We start from the raw sequence: 11,603 nt of genomic DNA, 5'->3' as shown, positions 1-11,603 counted from the left end.
AAACAGACAGACGACAGACAAAATGTGATCAGAATAGCCCATTTGAGCTTTCAGCTCAGTTGAGCTTTCAGCTCAGGTGAGCTAAAAACTATACTCAAATGTATAACCGCACGAAGACTAAGATGAACTAAGCCTTCTGCTGTCATCTTAACCATTTTAAGGTAGTATGAAATATGTTGCTATTTCGATTTGAGCTGGAACAATGAAATCATATTCAAAATGTAATCACTGTACTACGGTATAATTAAACTTTTTAATTGTTTGGCCACAAAATGATTAGACATTTTAAAATTCCATGTAAGAGCTCGATTTGTTTATTAAAAGGTACAAAAAAATATTTTAAAAAAAATAGCCGATTTCGAACTCAAGACTTCAGATCAAAAGTTGACGCTTTAATCAAGTCGCTACGCCCATAGATATATATCAAAAAGTAAAAAAAAAAACATACAAATATTTTCGGGGTTTTTTTTTTAAGTCGAAAGACAGTGCGTCACAGAGTTTAAGGATTCCAGTATCTTCTTTAAATTGCATTATTGTTGTTGTTGTTGTTTAGGGAGAGGATGTTTACGTCATGAAGTAAGTAAACAGACCGTTTGAACTACTGTTTATGTTTTACATATATCGATGATCTTGTCTGAATTAGATAAAAAATGAATGTTTTCATTTTCCATAGGATCGTATTAGTTTTTCAAACATCATGTTTTTTTGTAGTAGTAAGGTTATTTTCGTAATTGATCCTTTTTTCAAAATTCCAACTCGGGTTTCAAAAATCTATTCTGAATGGTGACAAGCATCTCCGATGTGAATATCAGATAATGGAAAATAAACTAAAAGAAACCCTAAAACTGTGAAATTTTACAAAGAGAGCAAAAGTGTTTTGGTGTCATTTGTAACAGAGTTTGTGAATTTTCCAGCCCTAACACTAATAGAGCAAAGGATACTTGATGAAGTCTGACAAGTTACTAAAACTCGCAAGATTCAGTTATATATTCCCTTTGGTTCAACTCTTTGTTGACGAAAACAGATATCTTGCTATATTTCCGCGATTCACATTTTGCTAAATTGCTCGATATTTATGAATACATCAGGGTTCAAACGATGTTCATTCAAAAGTATGAAAAATATCCAAGATTTCTCTGTTGAAACGCCCCATTTAGCTCACCAGGTTTCAATACACAGCTAAATAATGTGATGTCTACGGGGATTTTGTATTGCATCAGATCCAGATGATAACGTTGAAAATTGTTCATGGTATTACGAGTTACTTCAAAATTGAGAAAAGATGTAAACTTTTCCATTGTGATCTCCGTGAGAAATCTGTTTTCGTTCGTGTGAATTTTTCCGAGTGAAAAACGATAGGGTGTCAATGAAGATATCTTGGACATTTTCCCTTTCATCGATTTCAATTGCACTTCTTTCACAGGTATTTGTATTTTTATTAAAAATCGTCCAAATGTGCTACATCAATATCTTGGGAAAGACTATAGATTCTTTTCACAGAAAACTTCGAAATATCTACAATTCTATGTTTTCATACCGCGGAGAGGCCAAAAAAAATGAAATTGTTCGTAGATCATAAATTATATTTAATTAAGAAGAACTATAGTCTATTCCAAGTTATTGTTTTCGTCATGTTTAAAGGATTAAAAAAAAAAAAAATACACATACCTGTTAATGAAGAACAATTGAAATCAATGAAAGATGAAAAATCCAAAAACAATTCTTTGAAATACATGTATTATCATTTTTCATTTGAAAAAAATCAACGCATACGGAAAAATCTTCCTTTTTTAACCATGAAAAAAATCACTCGGAATACCTCGCATAATTTTTAAACGCTATCATGGGTACTTTTATGTCGCTATGCAAAATCTACGTTGATGTCTTTTTTTAATGTGTTTTGAAACCTGACAAGCTAGAGGGAGCGTTTAAAAAAGGATGTATTTTTTCATATTTTGAATGATCATTGTCTGAACGGTGGGGTTCTTATGTAATACTATATATAGTATCCTTCAAACAAGAAGAACCAAGAACTATAATCATTATGTTCAAACTTTGCGCACTTGAAGAGTAATGTCCAAATCTGAATCAAGTAGCTAAACAGATAAGCAAATATCAGTTAAAGTATCAACTGTAGTTATCAATACTATACAGTACTCTGCCCCGAGATATTTATGCAGAGCATTTTCTTTAATTATTTGGTATTTATCTTTCATCGATTTCAGCTGCACTTTTTTCAGACGTATGTGAATTTTTATTAAAAACCGTCCAAATGTGCGGCAGAAATGTCTCGAGACAAACTAACATTACAATATCTGTAAATATCATATATCAGTGAAAGAGGCCGGGTGGTCAACAAACCATTAGATCTCCCTTAAACTTTTAAACATGGTATTTTTGGCCTCAAACTATCATCTAGTAAAGAAAAAAAAATATCTAAATACTTAAGCGTTATTTAATTTTTTTTACTATATCTTTATAGGGAGCTCTCCTACTAAATGAGGTAAATATAGCCTTAAACCATTAAGCCCTCTTAAAAAAAACGCTGAGAGACAAATACAGAGAACGTGAAAGCTTGAATAGCGTACATGTAGGTGAAATCAGTAAGCAGTTTTAATCTGATATATTTGTTTACTTATTTACTCTTTATGTGCATTACGTTAGTTGATGATAATAAGAAAAATAGAGGTTGTTGTCTTTTCTGAAAATATATAATCAAAGATTTCTTTCAACACATTCAAATACCATTCCACTCCATAACTACAGATACAGACTAAAGATGTTTACATATCTGTGTATCCTGGACAAAATGGATGACAGAATGAAAAAACACACGCAATAGAAAGAACAAGTTAAACATACACCATCGGTTTTCTTCTCATATCAGAAAATGAAAATGGCAGTCATTCCAAGCAAGACATTTAGAACCTTTGTTACAAAAGCTGAACTTTTGATAGTTCGTGTCAAACAGCAATGTGACGTAGGTCTGTCTGTTTCATTGTTGGCCACTCAGTCATGGCTCTTAGAAACCAACAAGATTTGTCTGGCTTTTAAGGCAAGGCTAAACATCACTTGAAATCGGCGTCAGTTTTAACTTGTTTTGATGCACAAAAAAACCCCAGTTCCATCCATCCAAGTCAAGGGTCTTATTAAAATAAGCGTGACAGTTATTTACTTTTAAATTAGAAACATTCAATTTTTCCAAGTTCGACTTTTAAGCATTTTTTGGTAGAAATTGAAAATTTTGTACAATAAAATCTTATGATATACATACAGTAAATGTCTAAAACGATTCCCGCTAACCCTAATTTGATTCTCTATTTATGAGTTAACTTTGTTCAGAAGTCTTAATACCCTCGAGTTGACCCTTTTTCGCCGCTGACTACAACCCGGAAGCTACAAATTTATTTCTTTGGGTTACGTTTATTTTTTGATGTTGAATTCCCCATTTGAAAGATATAATCTAGAACACCAATTATTCCTATTGAGTAAACATATACAACGTTCCATTACAGTTTTTTTTAGATAGTTATTTGCAGCATAATGTTGAACCCTTGAATAGACATATTTTGTTGTTTAAATTAAATGTACGTTTTAAAAAAAGTTCAAATTAAACTTTGCATATCTTTTTCCGAAAGACACACTAGAATATAATGACGTTATATCGAAGCATCTATTTGTTTTATTTGCCGTAGTCGTCAATTTCTATCGTGGGTTTTTCCCGAATATACTAGTACATGTATGCTATTGCAACCTTAATGGTTACGTGCAGAAAATACGTTTAGAATAGGGTTCAGTGTCTATGACAAATTCAATAAATAAATTACAAGGATTGGCGCATAAAGCTCGAACACATTCCTGTCATTAACACGACAGTTAAAAGTACAAATTCTCCTCTAGATTGTAATAGGAATACTCTTTTATGCAAGTACTTTGAGTATTATTCGTTCCGTTCTTACGCAATGCCCTATCAAAAGTATTTCTGAGTGAAGCTCTAGTGTGCTGGAGAATTATGAGATATGACATTATATGAATAAAAAATTGACACCCCTCGAAAACCATTCTCAACCTCCGCTTCGCGTCGGTTTACAATGGTTTTCTCGGGGTCTCAATTTCAACTGTTACCCTCCCAAACAGGCTCTATTTAATTTATTAATTTAAAGAAATTTTTACTGCTTTTATATAGAAATGGCGTGAACTTTGAGACGAACCGTACGCGCATAATTTACGCGCATGTAACAACTCGTTGTGTTACCCGTTGCCAAGTGTGTTGCTAACGCTGAGGGTAATAGAACGGATTATCAACTGCGTCTAAACCAACCAGATTTCAGTATTTAACATGAAAGTATAATAAAAATTAATATCAAACCAATATAAGCTTCCTTTATTTGTTTTCAAAGGCGCACGCGTAGTGCACCCTTTCCAAGTTAATAACTTGTAACAAATAGCAAGATTCGTTGATCTATGTTTCAAAAACTATAATTTTCTGATGTTATTATGATTTTCAAAAATCATTTAAATTAAGATGAAAAAATATATTGTTTGGCTATTTACTGGTACACTGCATCTATAAATCATGTTAAAAGTTGATATATTCATCTAAATATGGAAAACTTTTCCTTTTCATTCATAATCAATGGGATACCGAGTGTATTCTTGAAGCTAATAGGATAATAGAACATGCATTTGGAACTTACTTTGTCATTAAGATGACTGTCATATTGTTACACATTTTATAAATCAAAAATATACTGGATATATTTCACGCAAAATTAACGGTATGGCAATTTTGTATTCAACACACACCCAGTAAATTTGAAATTGACATATGACAATGATATGAACAACTTGATTATTGAATGTACAGAGATTTTCTAGGTTGTAGGTTGAGAGATTTGATTACAGAGCATAGAATACATACTTTGTTGATTGATAAGTTAATAAGGGCAACATCTAATAAAAGTTCATGCTAGAACCATTATGACGTCATAAGTAAACAAAATTAATAAAGGGAGAAAATGAAACAGTTATTTGGCATTCCATTTTTATCAAATTATGTAAAAAAAATAAAAAAGGAAAAATATAATCTGGATACCTAGATTCATTTTTATGTTATGTAAACGAGAAGGCTAAGAATATAATCATATACATGTATTTAATTTTTCGACTGTGGGAATTCCTGATATAATTTCTTTATTCGTCAGACACGGAAAAAACTTTCAACATCTGTAGCTAGGTTTCTTCATATTTCATTATAAATAACAATTGAAATCAAGATTTTTCATCGGGTTAATCCTATTTTTTTAAAAAAGTCTTATATATGGTTTTTTAACTAATTGTTAATTGCTAAAAATGAATTCATATCTCATGTCTCATATAACTACAGGCTACTGTCATAAGATCTCGGCCTTGCGGACCATATAACACATAACAAAACAATACCATCAAATTCATCTTTACACACACCTGGTGACATGCCATTCACATTAACACATACCTGATGTCATTACAATTCATTTTTACACATACCTGGTGACATTTTATTCACCTTTACAGTTTACACACACCTGCATGGTGACATTTTATTTACCTTTACACATACCTGTTGTCATAAAAGTAAGTCATCTTTACACACACCTGAGACATTTCATTCACTTTTACACACATCTGGGAACATTTCATTCACCTTTGCACATACCTTATGTCATTACATTTATATATACCTGATGTCTCTACATCCATTTATAGCAACATTACGTCATCTGATAACAAAAATTCATCTACCTACTGACATTAAACCTGACGGTAGCATTATATTTGTCCGATGAAAACATTACATTTACCTTATAAAAACATTACATTTTCCTTTTATTAAGATTACATTTACCTAATGACATTACAATTACAATACAATCTATACTACTATTATCTATACTACTATATTAAAATAATAGACTCGAATTTTTGGTCTTTAATACCGAGAAATCGGACGAATACTGTCTTTTGTTTTATATATTATTTTAAACATCACTGGTACTTGAAGATTACCAATTTGTTTTTATTTTTTCTCAGTTAAGTTTCGCTAATTAATAATCAACGAAAATTCCTTAAAAAATCCCGGAAATCACCTGGATTTTTTGGATTTTACAATCTTGCGCTTGCGCAATACATTCACGCTAACGGGATCTTTAGTTTATGTTTCCACATTATCACATCTGCATGAATAAACTCAGAAATGATAATACAAATACGGGTAAATTTTCATTGGACTTTTGCTGTATATTGTTCATATACATGTATATTAATGATTTCTTATGAGAGAAAGTATGAAATAACAAATACACATTTCAACTAAGTACTTACTTTTGTCTTCGTTATGACAAAAAATATTTGATTACATGCAAAAAAGTTACATTCTAATTGTTAGGAGAGTGAAGATAGAAAATGTTTTATCGTAAAAATGAATAATGTCCCACGGACCCAGTTTTACAAAGAAAAGACGTGTACGTTGGTGAAAAGGTGTTGAATTCTTCCATTCTGTAGATTAAAATTTTTAGTTGAAAGGTATTTGCAGTCTCAAAAAGGTTTGTTGTGATGAATTTGACTGTTATTTTCAAGGCAACTTCATTAACTTTCCCAAAATCGTTCCGGAGCGATTCCGCAATTTTCTGCTACATTACGGGTATATAACGGAGGTATTCTAACTGTGGTGAGGGCCTTTCCCGAGACACAGATAATTAAAACTAAGGAAAGTGTAGTGAAATTAATAGCATTGCTTTGTTATGTAAATGTCTATAATAAAGTGTGTTGATGTACCTATTTCGTAAATGTCCGATATGCAATGTCAACCCATGCACGCACGGGTCAAAGTGTAGTATAATTTTAAAATAATTGACTCGAATTTTGGGCTTCAACACCGAGAAATCAGAAGAGTACTGTCTTTTGTTTTATATATTTTAAACATCATTGGTACTTGAAGATTACTATTTTGTTTTTATTTTTTCTCAATCAAGCTTCGCTAATTAAAAATCAACGAAAATTTTTTTAAAAAATCCGGATATCTTCTGGATTTTTTTTGGATTTTACAATCTTGCGCATGCGCATTTCATTCACGCTAAATCATGAGAGGCTTTTTAGTTTATGTTTCCACAATATCATATTGCATGGATAAACTCAGAAACGATAATACAAATACGTGTAAATTTTCATTGAAAATTTGCTTTATATGAAATACGGTAGATTACTCTAACTCAGTGCATTTAATATGAAAAAACCCGAGAGGTCCGAATGTCAACATAGTGTGTAAATAAAAGTTTAACGTTGGTGAAAAAGTGTTGAATTCTTCATTAATATGAATTAAATTTTTAGATGAAAGGTATTTACAGCTTCAAAATGGTTTGTTATGAATAAGTCGATGCAGCTTTATTAATTTCCTCCAAAATCGTTTCGGAGCGATTCTGCAATTTTTTGCTACATTACGGGTATATGGGAGGCACTGGTGAAGGCCCGTCCCGAGACACAGATTATTCTAAGCAGAGTGTAGTGAAATTAATAGCATCATTGTAGGCTTAAAGCTTGGTTATGTAAATGACAATGTATCTATTTCGTAAATGTCCGATATCATAAATTATGCAATGTCAACCCGTGCACGCACGGTTCATAGTCTATTGTTAATAGATTGAATATATTTTGGAAGACGACAGTGAATCTATATTCCAACTGACTTGCTGAATATGCTATCCAGACACTTAAACAAACACTATCATTTGAAAAGCATGTGTTTCACACGGTAATATCAAATGTACTATACGTTGAAGTTTTTAAACAGAAAATGGTTTATCAATCGAGACGTTTTAATTCATAAGAAATTCAACTAAATGGTTTTGAATTAATATTTTGATTTTTTCACATATCACGACTTTAAATGGATTTGCCTCATTTTCATGACGATCTCAAGAAATGCCGCTTAAATGAAATAATCTGATTACAAATGAAGTTATATAGATTTCATTAGCAAACAGCTTTTTTGTTGTTTTTTTTCCTTCGTATTTTTCATGAGTGCGTATGTGTAGGACTTTGATGTGAAAAAAAAAATCGATTCAACTTCCTTATCGATAGTGCACGATTAGCAACAAACGCCGCCGGTAAAGTTTGTATCAAAGTAGAAATTAATCTGCGAAGATGGTTTTCTTTCCTCATTCAGAATCTTTCCACAGGTTGACAAAAAACTTCCTTAACCACGAAGAAAAAAAAAACAACCAGTCGTTTTCATTGGGCCCATTGCTGATATACCTTTTTTTTTACAACAACAAATAAAACAGCTTATTTTAAGGTATTCCCTTTCCTCATTCACGTTATATTTTTTTTTCTTTGGAAATATTCAGGATTGTTGGTTCATCTAAAATTCCTTCATTATTCCGGTTTTAAGCGCCATGACATTGTTTTCCGTTTAAGAATTCATTTTCTTACACGGTGACAGATCCCGAGGACATAATAAACGGAGCAACGCGAAGAAATCCCAATTAAGCGTTATTTCTATGACAATGATCTTTGTTATTTCGATCGGATTAAAGACATCAATTTGAATAAACATCGCAGTAATGACTCTTCTTTACATTATACAAACCCGCGAGGGCTTAGCCAATGGTTTTATTCAAGTCATCATTTATCATTTGAACAAATTTGCAAAATTGATAAAATACAATCTTTTTCGCCGTAAACCTGCTTTTTATTTTCTTTTGTAATGAATATTCATTACGAGGCTTTCGGGTCCTCCCCCCTCTTTTCGTCAAAAGCGTGGTTTTATGACTTATTAGGGTTTTTTCATAACCTATTAAATAACATTTTCATTAATCATAATACAGTAGATGCTCTCTGTATTTTGAATAACGTTTTGGCACAGAGAACAAGCAATATAGGTCAATTATTACATTTTGGCGACCCTGTCATTATATTCTTTGAGATAACACGTATTTCCTGTGAATTTGACATGATGAAAAATGGTGCTCCAACTGAATTAAGCGAAATCACCTTGAGAAATTTTTACTTTTAACGAATTACACTGTACCATTCATATAGATTTAGTATGAATTAGATATGTATTATTTGTGCTACTCATTTTTGCAGAAGCTGTTTTCATCGCGTTGTAATACTCAGTATTAGTTCGTAAATATTTCTAATCCATTGTTTGATCATATTAATCCTTTGATAATATATTTTGCTAACAGCATTTTTACACTTGCACACTGCACAAAATGTTGAACACAGCTAGAGTCAACTAGCATATCTGAAGATGCGAAAAGGCGACACAATTGTCTGTCTCCAATGGGATTTACCATCGTTTATACTTTTTTTATTACATGACTCATCCAAATCTCAAGACACTTTTATATATATCATTTATTTAAGTTTCATTTAAAGTTTATTTTCATATCTAAATCAATATAGCTAGTGCTCTGTTAACATTACCTCTACTGCATTGAAAAATTTGTCCTACGTAGACCTTAGTTTTTAAAACAAACAAAAAACAAATAAATAATCAAACAAATAAACAAATATCAAAAAAACCAACAACAACAAAAAAACAACCCAAAACAATAAAAACCCAACAATTTTTTTCAACTTCCGTTCATAACTTGATATACCACTGTTGTAATAATTTCACAATAAAAATCTTTCTTTGGTGCAAGCATTATAGGAAAAAAAAAACAAAAATAAGTAAAGTACGTGAGGTGTCATTGTCAATGAGCGAGTGAGCCAATTTTTCCATATGTATATGAAAATTTGAAGTCTGACGTCAGCCCATGCAGTCCGTGCATGGAGTTTTGCTCTACTTGTATGCGATGTTTTGATCTATCACGAAATGATTCCTCAAAGCAAAGTATGAAAAAAAGACATATTAAAACGATGCTAAAGTTTATAAACCTTTTGATACAAAATACGTCAAAATCTTTGAATTCTTCTAATGTACATTTTCATAAAGCACTACCTTGTGATTTAAAAACGATTCATTTGAATGCCTCGTGCGGTTCTCATATTTTCAACATTGATGATGAAAATATCACGATATGTGGAAAAGATCACACACTGTTTGGAAAATATTATATTTTATTAGCAGAGAATAAAATTAAAAAGATATCATAATTATTATACCATAACAACTAAGTATGGTATTAAGAGAATATAAAACATGCAATAAATAAAATGTAGGGAAGTCGTGCAAACCACCGATGCAAAAATGAACTATAGTCTGTTCTAAGATATTTATGCTGCACATTTGGACGATTCTTAATAAAAATACACACACCTGTGAAAGAAGTGCATTTAAAATCGACGAAAGGGAAAATTTCCAAGATAACTTTATTCACACATTATCATTTTTCCCTCGTAAAAATTCACAGGAACGAAAACAGATTTCCTACGGAAATTCATTGCTAGCGCTCTCGAGCGCTAGCAACTACGTTAGTCTTTTCCACTGTAATACGCATGCTCGACTCCATAGTAGGGGATTCTGGGAATACTGTACTACTGCAGATAAGCTGTACCATTTGAATTTCGTTTTATCATTTTCACATGAAGTTTTGAAATGAAATGTCAAAAAGTACCGTAGGTCTTATAATGCAAAGTTATTTTTAATATAATGATAAAAAGCTAGCTTTATCTTAAATTTCTTCAAGCTCGGAAAACAACTTCGAATATGTTTTCTGAGCTTGCCGGAAAGGCCCGAGAAGATACGATTCCTACAAAACAGTACCAATGATTCTTGAAAATTTTCACCTCGAAATTGAAATTACAGTAGTTAAGGCACAGTCAATGAGCCACGCCATGCCTCTATATTCACAGTTCTAAATTGAGATCCCACTCCAGCACTATTCCAGTACACCAATGTGCCTTCCTATTTAATTAATCGATTCAGAAATATAAACTAATGTTTTAAAAATCTGCTTCTGTGTTTTATGATGGCTACAGCGCTAGCTCACCAATCTTTTTAAAAGATAAACTTGTAATGGGAAATGTTGACATCTTTTCTCCATTCGCAAGTCACTCGGAATACCTCGCACAATTTTTCAATGTTATCATCCGGGCTTAATTATGGCTGATGCAATGCAAAAACCTGGTAGACTTTCTATTTTTAGCAGTGTATTGAAACCTGACAAGTTCGAGAGGGCGCTCAAATCGATGTCCACACCTATGGCTATGAATCACAACCATGGAAACTCGTCCTAAACTTTTTTTTCTAATAGCTTGTGTTCTTTTGAAAGAAGATTTCATTAATGTATTTTCTGATTTAAAAAAATGAAGTTATTTGAAAGAAACTGGGATTCCAGAATTGTTACTATGCTTCAACAGGTCGAGACCACTATAGTTTGTGACGTCGGCATAAATTTGCATACTAGATTTGGCATCTGTTTACTTTTATCGACAAACCAATCAGGTGAATGAGTTGCAAGGCATTGTGGGCTACTACAAGTTTCGGTGTATACAAAGCGTATTAAAAATATGTACCATTTTGAATTGTCCTTTGGAAATTCATTTTGAATGATTTTCCAGAATTTATGAAAGTAATATGGACAATTATGTCTGAACTTCAATTTCTATGCTCA

The sequence above is a fragment of the Crassostrea angulata genome, chromosome 5, assembly GCF_025612915.1.
Source record: "Crassostrea angulata isolate pt1a10 chromosome 5, ASM2561291v2, whole genome shotgun sequence".
NCBI classification, from domain to species: Eukaryota; Metazoa; Mollusca; class Bivalvia; order Ostreida; family Ostreidae; genus Magallana; species Magallana angulata.
This window is presented reverse-complemented; position numbering follows the sequence as displayed.